The sequence below is a fragment of the Zea mays genome, chromosome 10 (assembly GCF_902167145.1).
Source record: "Zea mays cultivar B73 chromosome 10, Zm-B73-REFERENCE-NAM-5.0, whole genome shotgun sequence".
In the NCBI taxonomy this organism is placed as follows: domain Eukaryota; kingdom Viridiplantae; phylum Streptophyta; class Magnoliopsida; order Poales; family Poaceae; genus Zea; species Zea mays.
In genome coordinates, this window is record NC_050105.1 from 25,475,685 (window position 1) to 25,498,606 (window position 22,922).

Sequence of the window (22,922 nt, forward strand, 5' to 3'; positions counted from 1 at the left end):
ATCCCGGGATCTGCATCAACCCTTCGTCAAGATCGACGACACGCCCGAGCCCGAGGCACCCTCGGCCCATCCCGAGGCACCCTCGGCCCCGCCCGAGGTACCCTCGGCTCAGTCCGAGGCAACCTCGGCTCGGTCCGAGGCATCCTCGGTTCAGGCCGAGGTACCCTCGGCCCCCGAGGGCGAGACGCTGCACGTTGGGGGGGGCAAAGTGGGGTCACGCCTGATCAAAGCTGGCAGACCCCATACCTGCAATATCTCCACCGAGGAGTGCTACCCTCCGACCGAGCCGAAGCTCGGCGGCTGGCGCGGCGCGCCAAGTCATTCGTCTTGCTGGGAGATGAGAAGGAGCTCTACCACCGCAGCCCCTCAGGCATCCTCCAGCGATGCATCTCCATCGCCGAAGGTCAGGAACTCCTGCAAGAGATACACTCGGGGGCTTGCGGCCATCACGCTGCACCTCGAGCCCTTGTCGGGAATGCCTTCCGACAAGGCTTCTACTGGCCGACGGCGGTGGCCGACGCCACTAGAATTGTCCGCACCTGCGAAGGGTGTCAATTCTACGCAAGCCAAACCCACCTGCCTGCCCAGGCTCTGCAGACGATACCCATCACCTGGCCTTTTGCCGTGTGGGGTCTGGACCTCGTCGGCCCCTTGCAGAAGGCACCCGGGGGCTACACGCACCTGCTGGTCGCCATCGACAAATTCTCCAAGTGGATCGAGGTCCGACCCCTGAACAGCATCAGGTCCGAGCAGGCGGTGGCGTTCTTCACCAACATCATCCATCGCTTCGGGGTCCCGAACTCCATCATCACCGACAATGGCACCCAGTTCACCGGCAAAAAGTTCCTGGACTTCTGCGAGGATCATCACATCCGGGTGGACTGGGCCGCCGTGGCTCATCCCATGTCAAATGGGCAAGTAGAGTGTGCCAACGGCATGATTCTACGAGGGCTCAAGCCTCGCATCTACAACGACCTCAACAAGTTTGGCAAGCGATGGATGAAGGAACTCCCCTCGGTGGTCTGGAGTCTGAGGACAACGCCAAGCCGAGCCACGGGCTTCACGCCGTTCTTCCTAGTCTACGGGGCCGAGGCCGTCTTGCCCACAGACCTGGAATACGGCTCCCCGAGGGCGAGGGCCTACACCGACCAAAGCAACCAAGCTAGCCGAGAAGACTCGCTGGACCAGCTAGAGGAGGCTCGGGATAAGGCCTTACTACACTCGGCGCGATACCAGCAGTCCCTGCGACGCTTCCACGCCCGAGGGGTCCGGTCCCGAGACCTCCAGGTGGGCGACCTGGTGCTTTGGCTGCAACAAGACGCCCGAGGGCGGCACAAGCTCACGCCTCCCTGGGAGGGGCCGTTCGTCATCGCCAAAGTTCTGAAGCCCGGAACGTACAAGCTGGCCAACTGTCAAGGCGAGGTCTACAGCAACGCTTGGAACATCCAACAGCTACGTCGCTTCTACCCTTAAGATGTTTTCAAGTTGTTCATAAACCTCGCTCCCACGCAAAGTTTAGTCATCAAGGAAGGGTCGGCCTCGCCTCGGCAAAGCCCGACCCTCCCTCGGGGGCTAAAAGGGGGGGAACCCCCTCTGCGTCGAAATTTTCCTCGAAAAGAGATCTTTTCTGCCAGAATGTCTTTCGCGCTTTTTGGCTACTTCGAAAGTGGATCCTGAAAACGACGGAGTACACGTAAGCAGCCAAGGCTGACCGAGCCGAGGGACTCCTACGCCTCCGGGATACGGATACCTCACTCATCACCTTCTGCGATAAGTAACTCACGTTCGGATAAGTGATTCTGCGGACCGAACAAGTCTTCACGTTCGAAAGCTCTTCTGCCGAAGCGATCCTTCGAGCCTTCTCGACTGCGTCGGTGACAGAGCCCCATGGACGGGTAAGAGTGCGCGTAAGCGGCAAGGCCGACCGAGCCGAGGGACTCCTATGCCTCCGGGATACGGATACCTCACTCATCACCTTCCACGAGAAGCAACTCTCGCTCGCACGAACATTTCCGTTACTGACAAAAAAGTCCAGATACTCGAAACAAGAGGAAAAGAGACGCAGCTTTACAACACGGTGAGGGTGTGTTTAGGCCTCGGCGGCCGCAGAAAACACACTCTACAAGACAATCCGATCCTGCAGGCTCGGATCTTGACGGCTGAAGGGAGCAGCAGCACCCTCGGCATCGACGACACCTTCGGCGAGGTCCGACCTAGCCTCGGACGGCGACGCGGTCCGAGGATCTCCACTCTGAAGGACGACGTCATCGCCACGCCCGGGCCATCGCCGCCAGGGTCTTCTCCGGGAATCCGCCCCGAGCAGGCGGCTCGGCTGGTCAACTCCGGCGTCGGTCCCACTGACGGACGACCCGGCCAGGCTCCGGCCGACCTGGTCTTCTTTTCGAGCCAACTCTGCCTTTGTTCGCGCTGACACCACTACCCCTGGCCTCGGCTCATCGAAGAGCGGCCGAGGGGTTCCTCTAACTAAGCAAGGGAAGCCTCGGACAACAAGGCTGACCGAGCCGAGGGACTCCTACGCCTCCGGGATACGGATACCTCACTCGTCACCTTTACACGGGGCGACTCACGCTTGGTGAAGCGGTTCAGACAACCAACAGGCGAGTCTTAGTGCTCGAAAATGGGGAAAGAACACGGCTCCGTGCCGAAAATACATACATGTTCAGGCCTCGACAGCCACAATGAACAAAAACACTGGCATTCAAAGTGCCATTACAAACGGAACTCCGGTTCCACCTCCGCTGGTACGAACAACCCCACTCAATGGGGGGGGCTGCGGAGCGACAGAAGACCGACGGACGGCTCACCGTCGTCCGCTCCAGCAGCAGCGACAATGACCCCCTCTACGGGTGGCCAAACTGCAGCAGCGATGGCCTCAGGGCGAACGTTGCTGCAACCTTGCCCTCGCCCACACCGACGCTCGAGGGGCGAGGACAAGTACAAAGATCTGGAGGCCCGAAGCGCGGATGGTGGCGGTGATCCCGTCGGCGACGGGGACTTCTCGAGCCGCCTCCGCCTCGGCACCGACGACAGGGGCCGTCAGCCCGCCGGCAGATCCCCACTCGGATCCTCCCGGACGAGCAGGGCACCGACCTCCCCGCGGAGGCACCGTACCGGTGCAAAGGCTGGACTGCCCCAGAACACGAACGCCGCCCTAGCAGCGCGTGACTTCTTGGGCGGTCCTCCCGTGCACACGACACGGCAGCCGCCTTCCGGCAGGAGGGGGCACCGGGGGCCAACCCGACGAGCCCGACGCGCTGGGGCTGACGACGCCTGCCGTCGACCAACCCCGCGTTGTCGAAGTCCGACCCGCCCGCAGGGCCAGCGAGCGCCCTCTCCCTCGAACGCCGCAGGAGAGGGTGACCCACGAACCCGCGCGGGAGGTAGAGCTCCGGCTCAGCCCGGCCTCCACCCCAGCGAGGATGATGAACATCCTTGAAGCTGAGGGTGGGACCAAGATCGCAGCCCGACTTGCTTCTCCCCACCCAGGGGCTGGTGGTCACCGTCTTGGGTGACCGCCGGCGGGGGGGGGGGGGGGGTACAGCCGGGCTGGCTGATGAAAATCCTTGAAGCCAAACGATGGCTGAAAGGTACCAACTCCCATGGAGTTGCGTTCCTCCAACGACGAGGCAGAAAGACGGCGGATATCCCCATCCGGGGGCTTGGAAGGTGAAAAGACACGGTGCATAAGGGAGCGCGAAGACATAGTCGCCTTCCAAGGGAGTCACCCCCTTTTAAAGGCGGCTCTCCCTACTTGCGCCCCCAACCGTCGCGGGCTGAGTCTTCTCCAACACACTCCAAGGTCCTCCCCTGCGGCGCGGGGGCTGGGTCCCACACGCCATGCAAACCGGCTCAGAGCAGAAGAAGTCAAACCACCGTGCGCGGTGCGCACAACCGCCCAGCGGTTACAAGCGACTCTCCACTTTTGCCCAGACCAACGAGCGAAAGGGGCGGGCAACCATGCAGGCGGCATGCAACCGCGCCAAGTGGGCGCGCTTCTCCGACTCCCAACGCGCCCAGCATGGAGGCCCAGGCCCACGCGTCATGCAACCGGCGCGCCGAATGCTTCGTGCATGCAACTGCACCGCCACTTGCGCCACTACCGCGCCTCCTCGACTGCGGAACCAATACCTCGACTCGAGGCGACCCAGCGCGCGACCCAGCAACGCCAGCCTGGCGCGACGGTCAATGCGGCCAAAAATGGGCCGGCAGTAATGGCGGTGGCAGGCGGGCAGGAGCAGCGGCCCCGTCGTCAGCCAAGCTCACGTCCCATCCGGGGGCAGCAAGAGAACCCTCTCTCACGGCGTGAAGACAGCGCGCCCGTGCTCCGTCCCTCGAACGGCTCGCGCACACGCAACGGTCGCTCCTCCAACCACTCGCCCCGTCGCATTAACTCCGCGGCGGGACAGGCAGCGTCTTTGGCAAGAGAAGCGGGCGACGCTTCGCCTTCGCCATAATGACCGCGTCAAAAAAGGTACGCCGCGTCGTTCGATTTCATATCCTTTTCCTTTTTTCCTCTTTCTCTCTCTTGCAACAGGGACGGGGAAAGGGGGATACCCCGAAAAGGATCCTTCCCCGTGAAGGAACCAGGCTCCGAGCCTCTCTACTGATCAGAGGTTCGAAGGCTGGCCCCTCGGAAGGGTTCGACAGCCACCTCAGATCGTGTGGGCCCTACACCCACTACTGGTCAGAGGTTCGAAGGCCGGCCCCTCGGAAGGGTTCAACGGCCGCCTCAGGCTACTCGGGCTCCGCGCCCATTACTGATCAGGGGTTCGAAGGCTGGCCCCCGAAGGGTTCACAGCCGCCTCAGACGCCGAGCGAGGGATGACCATGGGTACGTTCGATACATAGCCGAGGCTCGGGCTGCGCTCCCGAGGTACCCTAGGACATTTCCGAGACCAGCGGGAACGATCTTGTAACGGAATCCCATCGGAGGGAGGCATCGAGCCCTCGGACCCCGTCGCCAGGGGACCGGGTCCGGCAGATCACCCGTAGGTACTTTTGGGCGTGCCTCTGGGCCCCTAGCCGACCCCTAACGAATGGGGCACAGACGTCCACTCGGATCACCCGCTTGCAGCTCACCGGAGACACCATGTTCGGCGCCCATCGAGGGCAACATGGCGCTTTCCCCCCTCCTCCTTGCGGAAAGGCGACGCAGGGGCGTATGTAAAAAAGCCGAGTCTGTCCCTGATCGCCCTCTCGCCCTGTGCAGAGGCTCGGGGGCTGCTCTCGCAAACCCGGCTCCGGCCGAACCGTTGACAGCGTCAACATACCAGCCCGAGAACTTGGGACCCGACCGTACACCCGGGCTACGGCCAGCTCGCATGAGGGAACGACCAGACCAGCCGAAGCGTTACGCGAGGCATTAAGACCTCGAAGGAGTGAAACCACTCCTCCGAGGCCTCGGGGGCTACACCCGGCGGGTGCGCTCGCGCGCACCCACCGGAACAAAACGCAACCGAGAAAGGCTGGTCCCCTTGCAAAAAAGTGCGACGAAAGCCTCCAAGCGAGTGCTAACACTCCCTTCGAGGCTCGGGGGCTACTGTCGGGGACCATAATTAGGGGTACCCTCAAGGCTCCTAATTCTCAGCTGGTAATCCCCATCAGCATAAAGCTGCAAAGGCCTGATGGGTGCGATTAAGTCAGGGATCAGTCCATTCAAGGGACTCGATCACGCCTCGCCCGAGCCTAGCCTCGGACAAGGGCAGCCGACCCTGGAGGATTTCCGTCTCGCCCGAGGCCCCCTCCAGCGGCGAACATATTTCCGGCTTGCCCGAGGCCCTGTCTTCGCCAAGAAGCAACCCTGACCAAATCGCCGCACCGACCGACCAAACCGCAGGAGCATTTAATGCAAAGGTGGCCTGACACCTTGATCTTGACGCGCGCCCCCCAGCCGGCAGAGCCGAAGTGACCGTCGTCACTTCGCCGCTCCACTGACCGGCCTAACAGAAGGACAGCGCCGCCTGCGCCACTCCGGCTGCGGTGCCACTTGACAGAGTGAGACCGACAGGCAGTCAGGCCCGGCCGAAGGCTCCATAGGAAACTTCGCTCCGCCCGACCCAGGGCTCGGACACGGGCTAAGTCCCGGAAGACGGCGAACTCCGCTCCGCCCGACCCAGGGCTCGGACACGGGCTAAGACCCGGAAGACGGCGAACTCCGCTCCGCCCGACCCAGGGCTCGGACACGGGCTAAGACCCGGAAGACGGCGAACTCCGCTCCGCCCGACCCAGGGCTCGGACACGGGCTAAGTCCCGGAAGACGACGAACCCCGCTTCGCCCGACCCCAGCGCTCGGACTACGCCCTGGCCTCAGCCGACGGTCTCCGCCTCGCCCGACCCGGGGGCTCGGACTCGACCTCGGCCATGGAAGACAGACTCGACCTCGGCTTCGGAGGAGCTTCCACATCGCCCAACCTAGGGCGCAGACCAGCCACGTCAACAGGAGGCGCCATCACCACCCTACCCCGAGCTGACTCGGGCCGCAGGGAACAAGACTGGCGTCCCATCTGGCTCGCTCCGCCAGATAGGCAATGATGGCGCCCTGCATACTCTGTGACGACGGCGGCTCTCAGCCCCCTTACGGAAGCAAGAGGACGTCAGCAAGGACCCAACCGCTCCGACAGCTGTCCCTCCGCCAGGCTCCATCGCTCCTCCGACGGCCACGACATCACACCATCTGGGTGCCAAAATCTCTCCGGCTGCCACAATGGCATGTACTTAGGGCGCTAGCTCTCCTCCGCTAGACACGTAGCACTCTGTTACACCCCCCATTGTACACCTGGATCCTCTCCTTACGCCTATAAAAGAAGGACCAGGGCCCTCTTAGAGAAGGTTGGCCACGCGGGGACGAGTACGAGATACGCGCTCGCTTGAAGCCGCTCGCTCCCTCTCCCGCGTGGACGCTTGTAACCCCCTACTGCAAGCGCACCCGACCTGGGCGCGGGACGAACACGAAGGCCGCGGGATTCCCACCTCTCTCACGCCGGTCTCCGGCCGCCTCGCTCTCCCCCCTTCGCGCTCGCCCTCGCGCTCGACCCATCTGGGCTGGGGCACACGGCGACATTCACTCGTCGGCCTAGGGACCCCCCGGTCTCGAAACGCTGACATTATGATTAATACTTATCTTAACCATGACCCTAAAGCTTTGAGTTCCTTCACTTTCCAATCTAGCATATAGGGTGAGTAGGACACAAGTGTGCTCCCTTGGCCAGGGCTTTGGGTAACACCTGGGGTGTTACAGGGAGGAGCTCTGAATGGTTTGTGTTTTGGATATGGGGCTACCACTAGGAGGGTTCGCTTCTGGGTAAGGAGGAGCTCATAGCAAGGTCCTGCCTCCACCGATGTAGCTGAGAAGCAACCAACAAAGCCTCGGTGTGGAGAACCATGTGGGGTAGGGTTTTGTGAGTTGAAGAGAGTGTCTAGGATGAGCGGGCGGGTGGATTCACCAAGGTCTCAAGTATTCTAGGCTGCCTTTGTTAGACTAGAATGGGTGTTTAGGAGAATTGGCTCGAACAAATTCGATAGGGTTTGCAAGAAGCAAAGAAAGTTGGAAGGAGTAGCTGAGGTGCTTCACTCTAGTTTTGGGAGGACCAACTGAGAATATTGGATCTAGAGATCTATCCAAGAGGAGACCACATCGAGTCAGACATGTGATAATCATTAGATAGTGATGATGCACATGAAAGAAAAAACATCGTTCATGTATGATGTTGTCTAAAACTGCGCCCTAAAAATGGGGTCGGAGGGAGGTTTTATGTGCTCACCTATGAGCATATCTACTAGTTCCTAAAAGAACTCCCTACAATTAATTTAGGATTGTATTAACCAAAAATCTCCCTCTAATAGTTCCTTAAATGAATTATCCAAATATAACAACTTTCTAAATATTCTTATTTAGTCAGTAGACTTGGAGAGTTGTTTCACACTCCCAATAGCCTATTTCAGTTGTCAATCACACAGTCAAATCACTCGCCTAACATCGAGTTTGCGTTCATGTGCAAGTGATGCAATTTGAATGATTTGAATTGCAGAAAGGATGAATTCATAATCCTTAATTGATAAGTCTAAAGATGACCAGTCCAAAAATTTAAAGGAAAACAACTAATCGTGATTCATATATAATAAAAATATTAATCAAGAGAAGGATAATGATTATTGAACTTTATCGTACAAATGAAAGAAAATTTGATGTTGCATGCAATAACTAGAAAAGTTGAGTTATCAAAACTTATAATGTTTAACAACATAAAAATTGGAAACTACTAGAGGCTGAGGTTATTTTTGTTTCTAATATGTATTTAGCAACTTGGTACATCTAGGTTTAGGAAGTTTTTTTAGGAAACTACTAGTGGAGATGCTCTAACAATGTTCCATACTAAAGAATTCAGGCCCATAAACAAGTTCCAGTGCACTAGATCTTGTAACACATAGCAACAACACCCTATCCATTAGTATTCCACATAAGAAATCTATTATAGAAACTAATACAATTATATTAGCTCTTCATAGACAAACTTGGTGTTTGCTAGCTAAGATAAAACCATCTCAGGATCATGGGACCCTTTTGTATAAGATAGGAGGGGATCTTGTATAAAATAGACTTCTAAGTAATGACCCTATTGGGGGCCTTCACCTTTTGAAGGTCCTCAAAAACACATAGTTAACCACTATTTCCCGATACAACTTTGAGTGTTGCAGGTGCTTTGGCAATAGCCACCTTCAGAACAAATCAAGAAAAAGATAAAGGCATTAGCTTCGTCATAACAATACGGGAAGACAAAGATAGAAGTCGAACAAGACCGGAAGAAGGTGTTTACAAGATTCTGATGACAAGATGATAGAGAACTCATTTAGGGCGCAGTTTTAGAATCAAGAAAAAGACCGGAAGAAGGTGTTTACAACATTGGCACCTATCTCCGGTGAACTCATTTACGACCACAAGCTGTTTTGTCATGCCATTTGTAACCCTAAAAAACCCTAAACCCTAAACCCTTGTGTCATTTGTAACCGTATGTACAAGCTTTGTGGCCATACTTGTAATTTCATACGAAGCTGTATCTCTCCCCTATAAATAGAGGAACATTGTCATGCATAAATTCACCCTTTTCAGAGAAGAGAATATTCCCATTTAGTTAGCTTCCGAAGTTACCTTCGATCGAGCTCTCATTCGTGTAAAGCCGAAGGTATGCTTGTAATTGTTTATTACATTGCCTAGGAATGAAATTTGAAATATGAAAATAAATAAGAGGACTTGTTCTTTATTATTTGTCCTTTCTATTCTTGTTAAGAGAAATGTGAATTCTTTATTTGTCACCTTTTTCTTTCATATGACATTCTAAAAAATGTTAAATGAAGGAAGAAGAGGGCAACACACTAATTTATGTTGTCTTGTTTTTGACATCCCGAAGGATTCAAAAGCAAGAGCCCAACATTGGTACCTATCTCCGGTGAACTCATTTACGACCACAAGCTGTTTTGTCGTGCCACCAAAAAAGACAACAGTACCTCGGCCCGTCCTTACTCACCTAGATCCTAACCAAGATGGAGTTCTCTTGAGAGAGACACAAAGCCAGAAAAAGAAGGCCACCAGTCCAACACCACAAGATGATGCATTAGACCATGAGATCAGTAATCTGGGAAGGTGTTTTTTCGGACGTTTGGCACAAGGCCTCCGTTCATTTCGCAATCTGAGTTCGTTGCAAGGAAATTAACTAATACTACAACGGGCTACTGTTGGGGACCTTCGTCCTTCGAAGGTCCTAAAAAACACACAGTTAACCACTATTTTTTGATACATCTTTGAGTGTTGCATGTGCTTCAACAATAGCCACCTTCGAAACAAATCAAGAAAAAGATGAAGGCACTAGCTTCGTCATAACAATACGGGAAGACGGAGATAGAAGTTGAACGAGGCCGAAAGAAGATGTTTACAAGATTCTGATGACAAGATGATAGAGATAGAAGACAATAGTACCCTTGTGTCATTTGTAACCATATGTACAAGCTTTGTGGATATACTTCTAATTTCATACGAAGTTGTATCTCTCCCGTATAAATAGAGAAATAGTGTCATGCATAAATTCACCCTTTTCGGAGAAGAGAATATTCCCATTTATTCAGCTTCCGAAGTTACCTTCGAGTATTATATTGAAAGGAATGAAATTTGAAATGAATATGCAGATAAGTTAGCGAACTTGTTCTTTATTATTTGTACTTTCTATTTTTGTTAAGAGAAATGTGAATTATTTATTTGTCACCTTCTTTCATACGACCTTCGAAAAAGGTTAAATGAAGAAAGAAGAGGGCAACATACTAATTTATGTTGTTTTGTTTTTGACATTCTGAATGATTCAAAAGTAAGAGCCCAACAAACCCTATATATCCTATATCTCTCTATATAAAGAGGTAATCATGTCGAGAAGCGGCTTTGTCTTTGGCCAGACGGTACTTCGAACTTAAAATGTGCATGAAGATATTAACTAGACCTCTTTCTCTTTTGAGTCCTTGATAATAATCAAGTGCTATTATTTTAGGGGTGGAAATGGATCGAATACGTACAGATACGAATTTGAATGTCACAGTTTACCATATTTTAGTCTGGATTCGGATTTCGGATATCTTCGGATATGAATACAAAATGGATAGTCGAATCCGAATTCTTATTCGGATATTTACTCAATTCAAATCAAACAACATACCCTAAAATTTAACATATGTATATGTGGATTTTTATTTAAGTACAAGTTTATAGATAGTCAAAACAAACTTAAATTAAGTTAGATTTCTCGTGATCCTCCATATCCAAGTCAACAAAACTATATAAATAATATTTTTTTAACTATCGAATCATGTAACAAAAGTTAAACAACAACACGTGATATTTAATAAGTGACATTTGTACAAATACAAGTAAACTAAAATTGATATAAAATAGTAAAATATACCAAGAAAAACAAATTTTCCGTTCTAAAATGAATGAATATCCTATATAAATGTGTGTACCAAAACTTAAATGAAAACATGAAGAAATTTATCTATATATTGTAAAGTGGAGAGTGATAGTTGAATGTAGTTATAGTTGAATGTTTATGGAACTCCGTATTGAATTTTATTATTGAATATCACTAGAAATATAAGGTTGATATATTTATTTATCTATCATATAAATATTTTTCAATATTTTAAATGATATATATCATTTTTCTAATATATTATTAAACTTAAAATCATTTTTAGTTATTAGTTAGTGATAAAGTTAAGTTTTAAATGGTTTCATGGAATATATTTTTTTTCACGGACACGGATAGTATAGGACGTTTCAAGTTTTTTCGAATACGAATATAAAATCGGATAGAGAAAAGTACTATAAATCAAATACGGATACATTCATTTGACATTCATATTGAAATCGAATACGGATACGGATATCCATATTAGCAGTTTTAACGAATACGAATTCGGATAATTTGAATTTCCAAACATCTATTTTCAGCCCTATATTACTTGGTGTGTCCAAACCAAGGAAACCGTTAGAAACTTTTTTAAAATGGATATTATTTTCTCTTTAATTAGGAATGCTATATAAAATTGCTAAATTTGAGGAATATCTAATACCGTGTGGTACGGCCAGTGCTTTGCCTTTTTAGGATCGACACGGGGAACCGATTCCGGCCGAGTTTTAAAGGAAGCAGAGATCAATCCCCTCAGCAGGTTACAGAATAGCATCAGAGACCGCCCGGCCTTATCTGTTGCACGCGTACGGAATCTGCCCAACTTGCATGCACGCGGCTTTTCTCAGCAGATTGAGATCTGCTACTTGTTTGTAAACCGGCGTGTGATGCCAGGATGCATGCGACGACGGTGCGAGATCTTGCTTTTCCATATCCAACCTTGCTGCATAAATCTTCTATTCCTAGAAGATAAAGATAGGATGCTTAGAAAAATAATAAAGTTAAATATAAGAGAGCGGTTTCTAAACTTGTCAAGTAATGTCATTAACTTTGAAAATGTATTTGTAGACCCTTGAACATATTACGGATATTACGGCTTGTTCCGTTATTCTTATCCATGTAAATTGTATGGGATTAGAAAAAATTGTGAAATATTTTGATTTGTTTGGGATTGAAATCCAGGGGTGTCGTTTGGTTCACAAAATGTAACATAAATTGTAATGTTAATGGTTCACACTCAAATACCAACGGTAACAAAGCGGTGTCCATTTGTAGTGTGATATCAATTACGGTTGAACTTAAACAAACATGATTTAACGTTATCAGTTATTTATTACATTACCAATATGTGAACCAAACGACACCCCAATTCATATGGATTGTGAGCAAAACGAACATGCCCTTAAGTGGCACACTGCAGCGATTGGTATGGTCTAGAAATAGACTTGCGATGCACTATTTTATTCGTTCAAGGATACGTGGTACATCACTTAACAAGTTTAAAACCTAAAAATGTTTTTAATATCGTGCACCGAATTGCATCCCTTGACAAATTTACACTACTAGAGGTATGCTTATTTAAGAAGCACATTGTAAGATGGATATCAGTGTATTTTATAGAACCGTCTCTTATCATATGGTGATGAGTAATGTATGACAGTTTGTTGGAGATCTATCTTTAATCAATAAAGAAGTATTTTGAGACAGTTACATCGTAATTAATGTCTTATATTGTTTTAAGGCAGATTTTTATTGGAAACCATCTCAAATAAATATAAATTTTGAGTCATTAAGATTGCAAGAATTGTCTTAGATTTTGGTTAGTATACTACACACTTCTGTATATGAAACCATCTCAAATAAAGATATTATTAGAGTCGTCTAGACTATATATAAAGACTTTCTTAGATGTTCTTGAGTATACTAGACACTTCTAAATAATAAACTGTCTTCGTATGATATTTCTGACATATTGTGAAAAACGTAGTAAATAGTGAATTAGCCTTAGTTTGATATATATGATATAAAATGTAAAACTTATCTCCACAATTTGATATAGATGGTAAATGGACCCACATGCGACCCGATTATTAATATGTCACACAATAGACCTAACTCATCATTTTTCTTTAATTCCTATCATTTACGTACCAAGGGGTTTAGGAAGGTATACCCATTCTATCCTGAGTATATCATTACTTTTACATTTACATTGTCAAACTCCAAAAACTAGGCCACTTCAGAGTTTCGGACTAAAAAAAGAAAACCTAACATCTAAATGATTCCTTGTAATTAGAATCATTAAAGGCTAGTTTGGAAACTCCATTTTTCTAAGATATTCCTATTTTTCCAAGGGAAAATGAGCTAATTTCTCTTATGCCATGTTTGGATCCTTGGAATTGAATTCAATTCTAATAATAGTAATTTAGGCACCTATGAATTAAGCTAATTCGATTTTATACAAAATATATTTGTATACTATTACTAGCAAGATGTCAGAGATATTTATGTGCTACATTTTTATTATAAAGGAGTGAGCTGAAGAGCGTCTTATAAGTTGTAGAGTAGAAACATATTCTACTGTTACATAAAATCATTTCTCATCCTCCACCCCATGAATTGGAGATAGGCTTATTTCTGAACTTTGAAAAATGGTGGAATGTTAAATTCCAAGCTAAATATGTTACTTTATTAAGTAAATTTCAATTCCAACAAAATTAATGATCCAAACGCCCCGTTTGGAAAAAATGGAAATCCCTTGGAAAAATGGGGTTCCCAAACTAGCCCTAAAAGATGACCCGTTTTTCGGCCACAAGTGGCCTCCGCGCCGTAGGAATGCCTCCGTGATTGGACATGTGGCATCGACATTTTTTTAGAAAGACCCTTGTGTGTTTTCAAAATGAACCAGCAATCTAGATCGCCTTGGATGTGTCCCTCCCTCCTCTCCAGCTCCCCGCACTCCGACCTTCTCTAGGTACACCCGCCAACCACGCTCCTCCCTCCTTACCCGATCGCTCTCACCTAGAGATGGCAATGGGTAATAACCACTGGGTATTACTACCCTGTATCCATACCCACGACAAAAAATAATCCCGTCAGATCACCCAATACATTGGTGAGTACGAATTTACCCTTATACCCATACCCATGTGGGTATGGGTCACCCGTCGGGTCACTCGTACCCATAAAAATTAAACATCTATCAAAATGGTATTTGCCATATAAATACCATTACAAAATTTCTATCATCATTTGACCATCCATTCAACAACACCAAAGATAATTGGACAAAGTAGCAACACTAGGATAGTACTACATAGTACATTGCAGACATGTTTGGTTCGTTTCTACCTGTGACACACTTTGCCTAAGGTTAGTCGTTCGAATTGAAGAACTACCTTTAGTCAGAAAAAGTTAGGCATAGTGTGGCAAGTTAGACAGCAAACCAAACATGCCCTACATGTTCCAATACATAGTCATCAAATAGTCGTTAAGCCTTTTATGACACTATAACCCAAAAGGTTGTTAAATAGTAAAAAATATAGATGACTGAAGCCCAAGTTCATGCTTTTGGGCTAAGTTTATACTTGATATTTTATACCCATGGGTTAACGGGTATGGGTGAGGGCGAGGGCAGAATGTTCTAAGAGCATCTCCAAGTGACACTCTATTTTCGACTCTCTATATGACACTCTATTTACTTCTTCATAAAGATTACATTTTATATTTAGCATCTCACTCCAACAGACTCTCTATTTAGTTTGGCTAGTCAGCGGCTAGCCAAATTTAGCTAGAGAAGGAGCCAATTTGAAGAGCCGAATAGCTTGGCAAGTTGAATGGCTAGTCTGTTGGAGAGTTATTTTGCTATTGAGTAGCTAAAATTTGGCTCGCTGAGCCATTTGACTAATCTCTTGGAGATGCTCTAAGGCTCTCTCCAATTCTGATCTCTATAAGGTCCTCAATGGCAAATATAGCGGTTTGGAGGATTCTTTTCGTCTCCACCAACAACCCGTAAACCGTGTGGTAAAATAGAGGAGCACTAGGGCATCCGCTATCAGGCACCTGCAATAAATGCATGCAGCAGTAGGACCCGTCCGTTATCCACCATTCCGACGAGTATTTCCCGTGCTTGATTTTAGTAGAGTAATCATTTGAAGTATATATGTATAATTTGGAGAAAATGTTCTGGTACATTGTTTTTTATGAATTAATCCATTTTTTGTTGTACAACAACAAAATAATATATAATACAAAATTCTAGTACATTTTCCCCTAAATAGGAGCGATGGGCATTTTCTCCATAGAATGAAAATGTATTGTAAGAAGTATTTTAATTTTATAAAATACACAATTCAAATTTTGTAATAGTCGAAAGGGAATTTAAGAAATAAGATTATAAATTTCAGTAACACTGTATATATAGATGACCGTATTTAGAGGACGTTGCTGGAGATAAATAAGATATAGGGTATGGAATCTTTTAGGGAGTGTTGTAAAGGACAAGGAATATTTCTTTAAAGGATGAAATTTAGAGGACGCTGCTAGAGACAACCTAATACTTGTTTACCCATTGGGTGAAGATTTCTATCTAATAAGAGACCCACAAGTAGAATGTTTAGCACATATACATACCTTAATGGAGTAAATACCCATCGGGTATCGGGTCGCGGGTACCCATTGCCATCTCTACTCTCACCTGAACCTTTTCCCGTCGTATGCGAGCGAGGAGGTCGCTACGGAGAGCGCGCTCTACCTCAAGGCACTGGTGTGTCCCGACTGGTGCAAGTATATCTTACAAATATGAGTTGAGTGGGCAGTAATAACTGAACAATAGACTGTGGAATTCCACATTGTTGGTCAATGGGAATTCCAATGACACTCTGATTCAGCCGCTAAGCTTACTCTATCGGTTCTGAACCTCTGATGCAAGTTTACCATGATTTAGATGCTCTCTGTGTTTCTTAAAACTTGACCTCCGACGTTCTCCGCACTTCACTACCGGAATCCAGCTCTTTGTCGAGTGCTCAGCACTTTGCCAAGTGCCACTCTCGGCGAACTAAGACTCTCGACACAGGCCTCGTTTACTGAGTGTCAATTTTGAAAACTAGATGACATGATTGGCTTCATCTATTATTAACAAGAAACATGTGCTGATTGCATATCATATTGTGTTTAGAATAATAGGTGGATACAAATGGTAGAGGAGCACTAGATTATGGTGAATTTTTGTCCATCTCACTTCATTTACAAAGGATGGCAAATGATGAGCAGCGCGGTGCCTTCCTATATTTGACAAGGATGACAATGGTTTCATTGAGCCTGAGGAGATTCAGGAGCCCCTAATGGAGGATGGGGGAGCTGATACCATGGGCGTGGTTAATGGCATATTGCAAGAAGTTGACACAGATAAGGTTAATGATTCACACCTAAGGCCCCCCTAAGATAGCTTCTGCCTTCGAATCTTATTCATTATTTCAGGTCGCAATAACTTTCATTGTTTCTGCAGGATGGTAAAATTAGCTATGAAGAATTTGTAGTGACGATGAAAACTGGAACAGATTGGAGGAATGCATCACAACATTATTTAAGAGGAGGCTTCAATAGCATTAGCATAAAGCTTATAAAACATGGGTCTGTAAAACTAGGTAGCAAGTGAGGTTGTAGCTTGCTGCCGATGCTCTTCTCCACACATTGTAGTATGTCCCTTGGGCCCACTAAGAAGAAACTCTCTTTCATTTGCTAATGATTTTTTGTTTAGGATTTTGATAGTTGGAGCCTCCCATGATTGGTTTACTGACAGTGAAATGTGGCAAAAAATGATTGTGTCACCAATTGTCAGCATGCCTGCTTCTAGCAAAGTTCCAGAAAACGTAAGTTCTTTTGACATATACAAAATCTAGCATTATTCTATCCTTTTTACACATACATATGACATTTGTGATGTCACCATGTGAGGTCTTCGTGTCTAACTACTAATTATTGTCTTCTCCAATTTGTTATACAGAAAAAGATGGAATGGAACTCAAATTTTGGTGATCGCACAAGTGTGGAGACTTGAATTCATACATACTTAGTCTCAACGTTAGTGCAAATAGTTGATGACCAAGTTTTTCAATTAGTATTTTAGTTTGGATTTAGAGTACACTTATGTATGAGTTATTTGACAATGCTTATTTATGAGATATTGACTGGTACTTATCTATATTATATTTATTATAGTGTTATAAATATATGTGTATGTATATTTCTCTTCCAAATTATTATAATGCAGTATCTCAAAAATGATTATACATTAAAGAATGTATTTAATAAGACGATTCCCAAAACATCCAATATCAATATTATAAATAAGATGGGTTCTAAAAGTCCTTCTAAATAAGATGATTTTTTCTGTTGCAAGCATATATTATTATAGGATATTATAGATAGTGTCGGATACCGTAATTAGGGGTACCCCCAATGCTCCTTAAACACGGCTGGAAAACATCTTCAGAACAAACCATACACGGCTGATAAAGCGCGGTTCAAATCAAGGCCACGTCTACCGAGGGATGCGACCTCATCCGAGCCCAGCCTCGGGCGGGAACAGTAGTCCCGGACGGATTCACGCCTCGCCCGAGGGCCTCCTCAGGCGGTGAGCGTACCCTCGGCTCGCCAGAAGCCCAGCTTGGGCGAACTTTGTCGCGCAGCGACCTCGGCCGGGTCGCCCTCCCAACCGACCGTATCGCATGCGCATTCAATGCGGGGATCGCCTGACACCTTATCCTGACACACGCGTGCCTCAGTCGACAAGGTCGAAGTGACTGCAGTCACTTCGCCTCTTTACTAACCGATCTGAGAGGAAAACGACGTTGTTCGCCCCACTCCGGCTACTATGCCAACCACCAGGGTAAAACTGAGTCGTGACCTCTCCCGAGTTCAGCCTCGGCCTCGAGAGGGAGCTCCGCCTCGCCTGACCTCAGGCCTCGGCCTCAGCCTCGGCCTCGGGAGGGAGTCTCCGCCTTGCCCGACCCTAGGCCTCGGCCTCAGCTTTGGCCTCGGGAGGAGTCACATCCTCGCCCGACCTCAGCCTCGGCCTCAGGAGAAGTCTCCGCCTCGCCCGACCTGGGCCTCGGACCGACTGCGCTACAGGGGATACATCATTACCCTACTCCTAGCTAGCTGCCTCAGGCTACAAAGGAACAAGACCGGTGTCCCATCTAAGGTTACTCTGGTAACAGGTAATGATGGTTCCCCGCATGCGCCCATGACGTCGGATTGCTCTCAACCCCCTACGGAAGCAAGGAAACGTCAGCAGAATCCATACCGCACCGACAACTGTGCTTCTACAGGGCTCAAGGCACTTCTCCGACGGCCACGTTAGCTCGTGTACTGGGCTCAAGGCGCTTCTCCGCCGGCCATGATAGCACATAGCTACAGCCCCTTGTACAGCTGGACATCTCCTTGTATCTATAAAAGGGGATGTACAGGGCCTTCCTAAGGCACGTTACAACATAGACGGAGACGTACCTGGAGATAGGTTCACGCAGATGTTCACGTGGACACACGTTGACATAGTGGGAGGCGGGGCAGACGAGATAGGCAGAGTCGGACGGACGTAGGGACTCTCTCTCTCTCTCTCTCTCTCTCTCTCTCTCTCTCGCTCTCACCCTCGCCTTCTCGCGACGCTTGTAACCCCTAGTACGAGCACCTCGGTGCGAGATAACATAAGCCTCATCTCCCTCTTGTGTTCCATCTTGCATCAACCCATCTAGGCAGGGGCACGCAGCAACAAATTCACTGGTCAGTTGACGGTCCTCGCGGGTCCAAAACGCCGACAGTTGGCGCGCCAGGTAGGGGCTCGCTGCGTGTTAACAAACACTTTCCCATTGAGTTCCAGATGGGTAGCCTTTAGCATCCTCTTCAGCCGGGGATAGTGCTCCGCTTCGGGAGTCTCGAGTTCATGTCCCGCAACGGCAGCTACGACATGGTACTCCTCCCCTCGCAGCGTGACAGCAAGGATGGTCGTCGGCTCGCCCGGCGACGGCGAACTCGACGACGACTTCCCACCGTGGTAGAAGAGGAACACCCGGGTTTGCCCCACCACCCTCCTTGCTGGAGGAGGAGGAGACGGGGCAACCGTGGCCATGCAAGAGGCGGCACCTCGTCGACTATCGGGCCAGAGCAAGTCGACAACGTCGGCACCCCTGCGGGGGCCATGTCGGGTGTTGTCCTCGCACCTGAGACAACGACGGGTGTCGCTTCCCCGCAACGCGCCAACCCCAAACATACTGATGACACCAACAACCTCGCGAAGGACTTGCTGGGTGTTAGCCTCGTACCTGAGATAACGGTGCATTCCGTCCCCGACGCGACTTCAACATTGTCCATCGACGAAAAGGTGCCGTCCGCTTTGCACCCTGTCCCTTTTAGATTCAGCTTCGATCCACCAAGCGACCCCGCTTCGGTGAGCGCTTTCGCAAGGGCATACCCTGACCTTCTAGGGTATCATATGTGGTCATCTTGGGACCGATTGACGGTCGTCTCAACCTCTGGACCCGCGGGTTCCGAGGAAGACAACGACTCCGACTTTGGTTGGGATTTCTTCGGACTAAGTGATCCCAGTGCCATACGAGACATCATGTCCACATGTGACTACTGCCTCTCTGGCTGCTCCGACGATGACCACAGCCTCGGCGACGAAGGTTGCGACCCAAGTCGCGAGTGTTTCCACATCGATCAAGGGGATCTCAACGAAGACGTCCACCTCGGCATGCCGCAAGATGGCAACGCCCCTGTGCCTGCGTCTCGCGTTGACATCCCGCGGGAGCTAGCTGTGGTCCCAGTCCCTGCGGGGGGTCAGGACACACAGCTCGAGCAATTCCGCTAGATGCAGGCCAAGCTCGACGAAGAAGCAGGGCGGCTTGTGCAGCTCCGACAAAACATCGAGCAGGAGTGGGTAGGCCGGGCACTTGCCGGAGGAGCGCGTCATTGAGCCCGAGACGTCCAGCGCCGTATCATTGACGATGCCAGGGCAGGGCCACCCCCGGCCTTCAACGGGGTCGGCCAGAATCTAGCTGCAGTGGCGATGCTACTCTGAACAATGCCAGAGCCATCCACCACCGAGGGGTGGCGTATCCAGGGCAAACTCAAGGGTCTCCTGGAAGACGCAGCGGTCCGACGAGCCGAGAGCTCTGCCTCCCGAAGGCAAGCATGCCCCTCAGAGCATCGCGCAACGTCCTCCCGACGCGTGCGGGAGGCCTCGGTCCGCATCGAGCGCACACGGGACGGGACGCCCGCAGCCCCGGATTGCCTCGGCGACGAGCAGCACCACCGCGACCGTCGAGCCCGCCTCGAAGAGAGGGTGCACCGAGGCTACCACCCTAGGCGCGGAGGACGCTACGACAGTGAGGAGGACCGGAGCCCCTCGCCCGAACCACCAGGTCCAAGGGTCTTCAGCCGGGCCATACGACGGGTGCCGTTCTCGGCCCGGTTCCGAGCCCCGAATACCATCACCAAGTACTCAGGGGAGACAAGGCCGGAGTTGTGGCTTACGGATTACCGACTGGCATGCTAGCTGGGAGGGACGAATGACGACAACCTCAACATCCGCAACCTCCCCCTTTTCCTCTCCGACGCTGCCCGGGCATGGCTGGAGCATCTGCCTCCTGCGCAGATCTCCGACTGGGACGACCTGGTCAAGGCCTTCGCGGGAAACTTCCAAGGTACATACGTGCGCCCTGGGAACTCATGGGACCTCCGAAGCTGCCGCCAGCAGCCAGGGGAACCCCTGCGAGAGTACATCCGGCGGTTTTCGAAGCAGCGCACCGAGCTGCCCAACATCACCGACTCAGACGTCATTGGGGCATTCCTCGCCGGCACCACGTGCTGGGACCTGGTGAGCAAAATGGGGCGCAAGACTCCCACCAAGGCGAGCGAATTGATGGACATCGCCACCAAGTTTGCCTCTGGTCAGGAGGCGGTCGAAGCCATCTTCCGGATGGACAAGCAGCCTCAGGGAAGACAGAAGGAAGATGCCCCCGAGGCGTCCGTCCAGCGTGGCTCGAAGAAGAAGGCCAAGAGGAAGGCGCAAGCAAAGCGCGACGCCGTCGACGCGGGTCTCATCGCTGCTGCCGAGCACAGGAATCCTCGGAAGCCTCCCGGAGGAGTCAACACGTTTGACAAGATGCTCAAGGAGTCATGCCCCTATCACAGGGGTCCCGTCAAGCACACCCTTGAGGAGTGCGACATGCTCCGGCGTTACTTCATCAAGACGGGACCCTTGGCAGAAGGTGGCAAGGACCAAGGCAACAACAAGAAGGGGGCAACAAGGAAGAGGAGTTCCCGGAGGTCCGCGACTGCTTCATGATCTACGGCGGACAGGTGGCGAACGCCTCGGCTCGGCACCGCAAGCAGGAACGCCGGGAGGTCTGCTCGATGAAGGTAGCGACGTCGGTCTACCTGGACTGGTCCGACAAGCCCATCACCTTTGACCAAGGCGACCACCCCGACTATGTGCCGAGCCCAGGAAGGTACCCGCTCGTCGTCGACCCTGTCATCGGCAACGCCAGGCTCACCAAGGTCCTCATGGATGGAGGCAGCAGCCTCAACATCATCTACGCCGAGACCCTAGGGCTCTTAGGGATAGATCTGTCCATGATCTAGGCCAGTGCAGCACCCTTTCACGGGATCGTCCCCGGTAAGCGGGTCCTGCCCCTTGGGCAACTTGATTTGCCCGTCTTCTTCGTAACTCCCTCCAATTTCTGCAGGGAAACTCTCACGTTCGAGGTGATCGGGTTCCGAGGGACCTATCACGCGGTGTTGGGAAGACCGTTCTATGCCAAGTTCATGGCCGTCCCCAACTACACGTACCTCAAGCTCAAGATGCCAGGCCCCAAGGGAATCATCACCGTCGGATCCACGTACCGCCATGCTTACGAGTGCGACGTGGAATGCGTGGAGTACGCTGAGACCATCGCCGAATCCGAGGCCCTCATCGCCGACCTGGATTGCCTCTCTAAAGAGGCGCCTTATGCGAAGCGCCACACCGGCAACTTTGAACCAGCCAAGGCGGTTAAGACCGTCGCCCTCGACCCCAGCAACGACGCCTGCAAGCATGTCAGGGTTGGCTCCGAGCTCGACCCCAAATAGGAAGCAGTGCTCGTCGACTTCCTCCGCGCAAATGCCAAATTTTTTGCGTGGAGCCCCTCGGACATGCCAGGCATACCGAGGGATGTCGCCGAGCACTCGCTAGATATCCGAGCCGGTGCCCGACCCGTGAAGCAGCACCTGCGCCGTTTTGATGAAGAAAAGCGCAGGGCCATAGGCGAGGAGGTCCACAAGCTGATGGCTGCAGGGTTCATCAAAGAGGTATTCCGTCCCGAATGGCTAGCTAACCCTGTGCTTGTAAAGAAAAAGGGTGGGAAATGGAGGATGTGCGTAGACTACACTGGTTTAAACAAAGCATGTCCAAAGGTTCCCTACCCTCTGCCTTGCATCGATCAAATTGTGGACTCTACTGCTGGGTGCGAAACCATGTCATTCCTCGACGCCTATTCAGGTTATCACCAAATCAAGATGAAAGAGTCCGACCAACTCGCGACTTCTTTTATCACACCTTTTGGCATGTATTGTTATACTACTATGCCATTTGGCTTGAGGAATGCAGGTGCAACCTACCAAAGGTGCATGAATCACGTGTTCGGAGAACACATCGGCAGAACGGTCGAGGCTTACGTCGATGACATCGTTGTCAAGACAAGAAAGGCCTTCGACCTCCTCTCCGACCTTGACGTAACTTTCGGGTGCCTGCGCGCAAAAGACGTAAAACTCAATCCCGAGAAGTGTGTCTTCGGAGTCCCCCGAGGCATGCTCCTGGGGTTCATCGTCTCCGAAAGAGGCATCGAGGCCAACCCGGAGAAAATCGCAGCCATCACCAACATGGGACCCATCAAAGATTTAAAGGGAGTACAAAGG

At 50.1% G+C, this 22,922-nt stretch overlaps 1 pseudogene; it reads left to right on the top strand.

Moving 5' to 3' along the window:
- The first annotated feature begins 14,928 nt into the window (after positions 1-14,928).
- LOC109942777 (calcium-dependent protein kinase 16-like) lies at positions 14,929-16,623 on the top strand (annotated as a pseudogene).
- Positions 16,624-22,922: the final 6,299 nt, after the last annotated feature.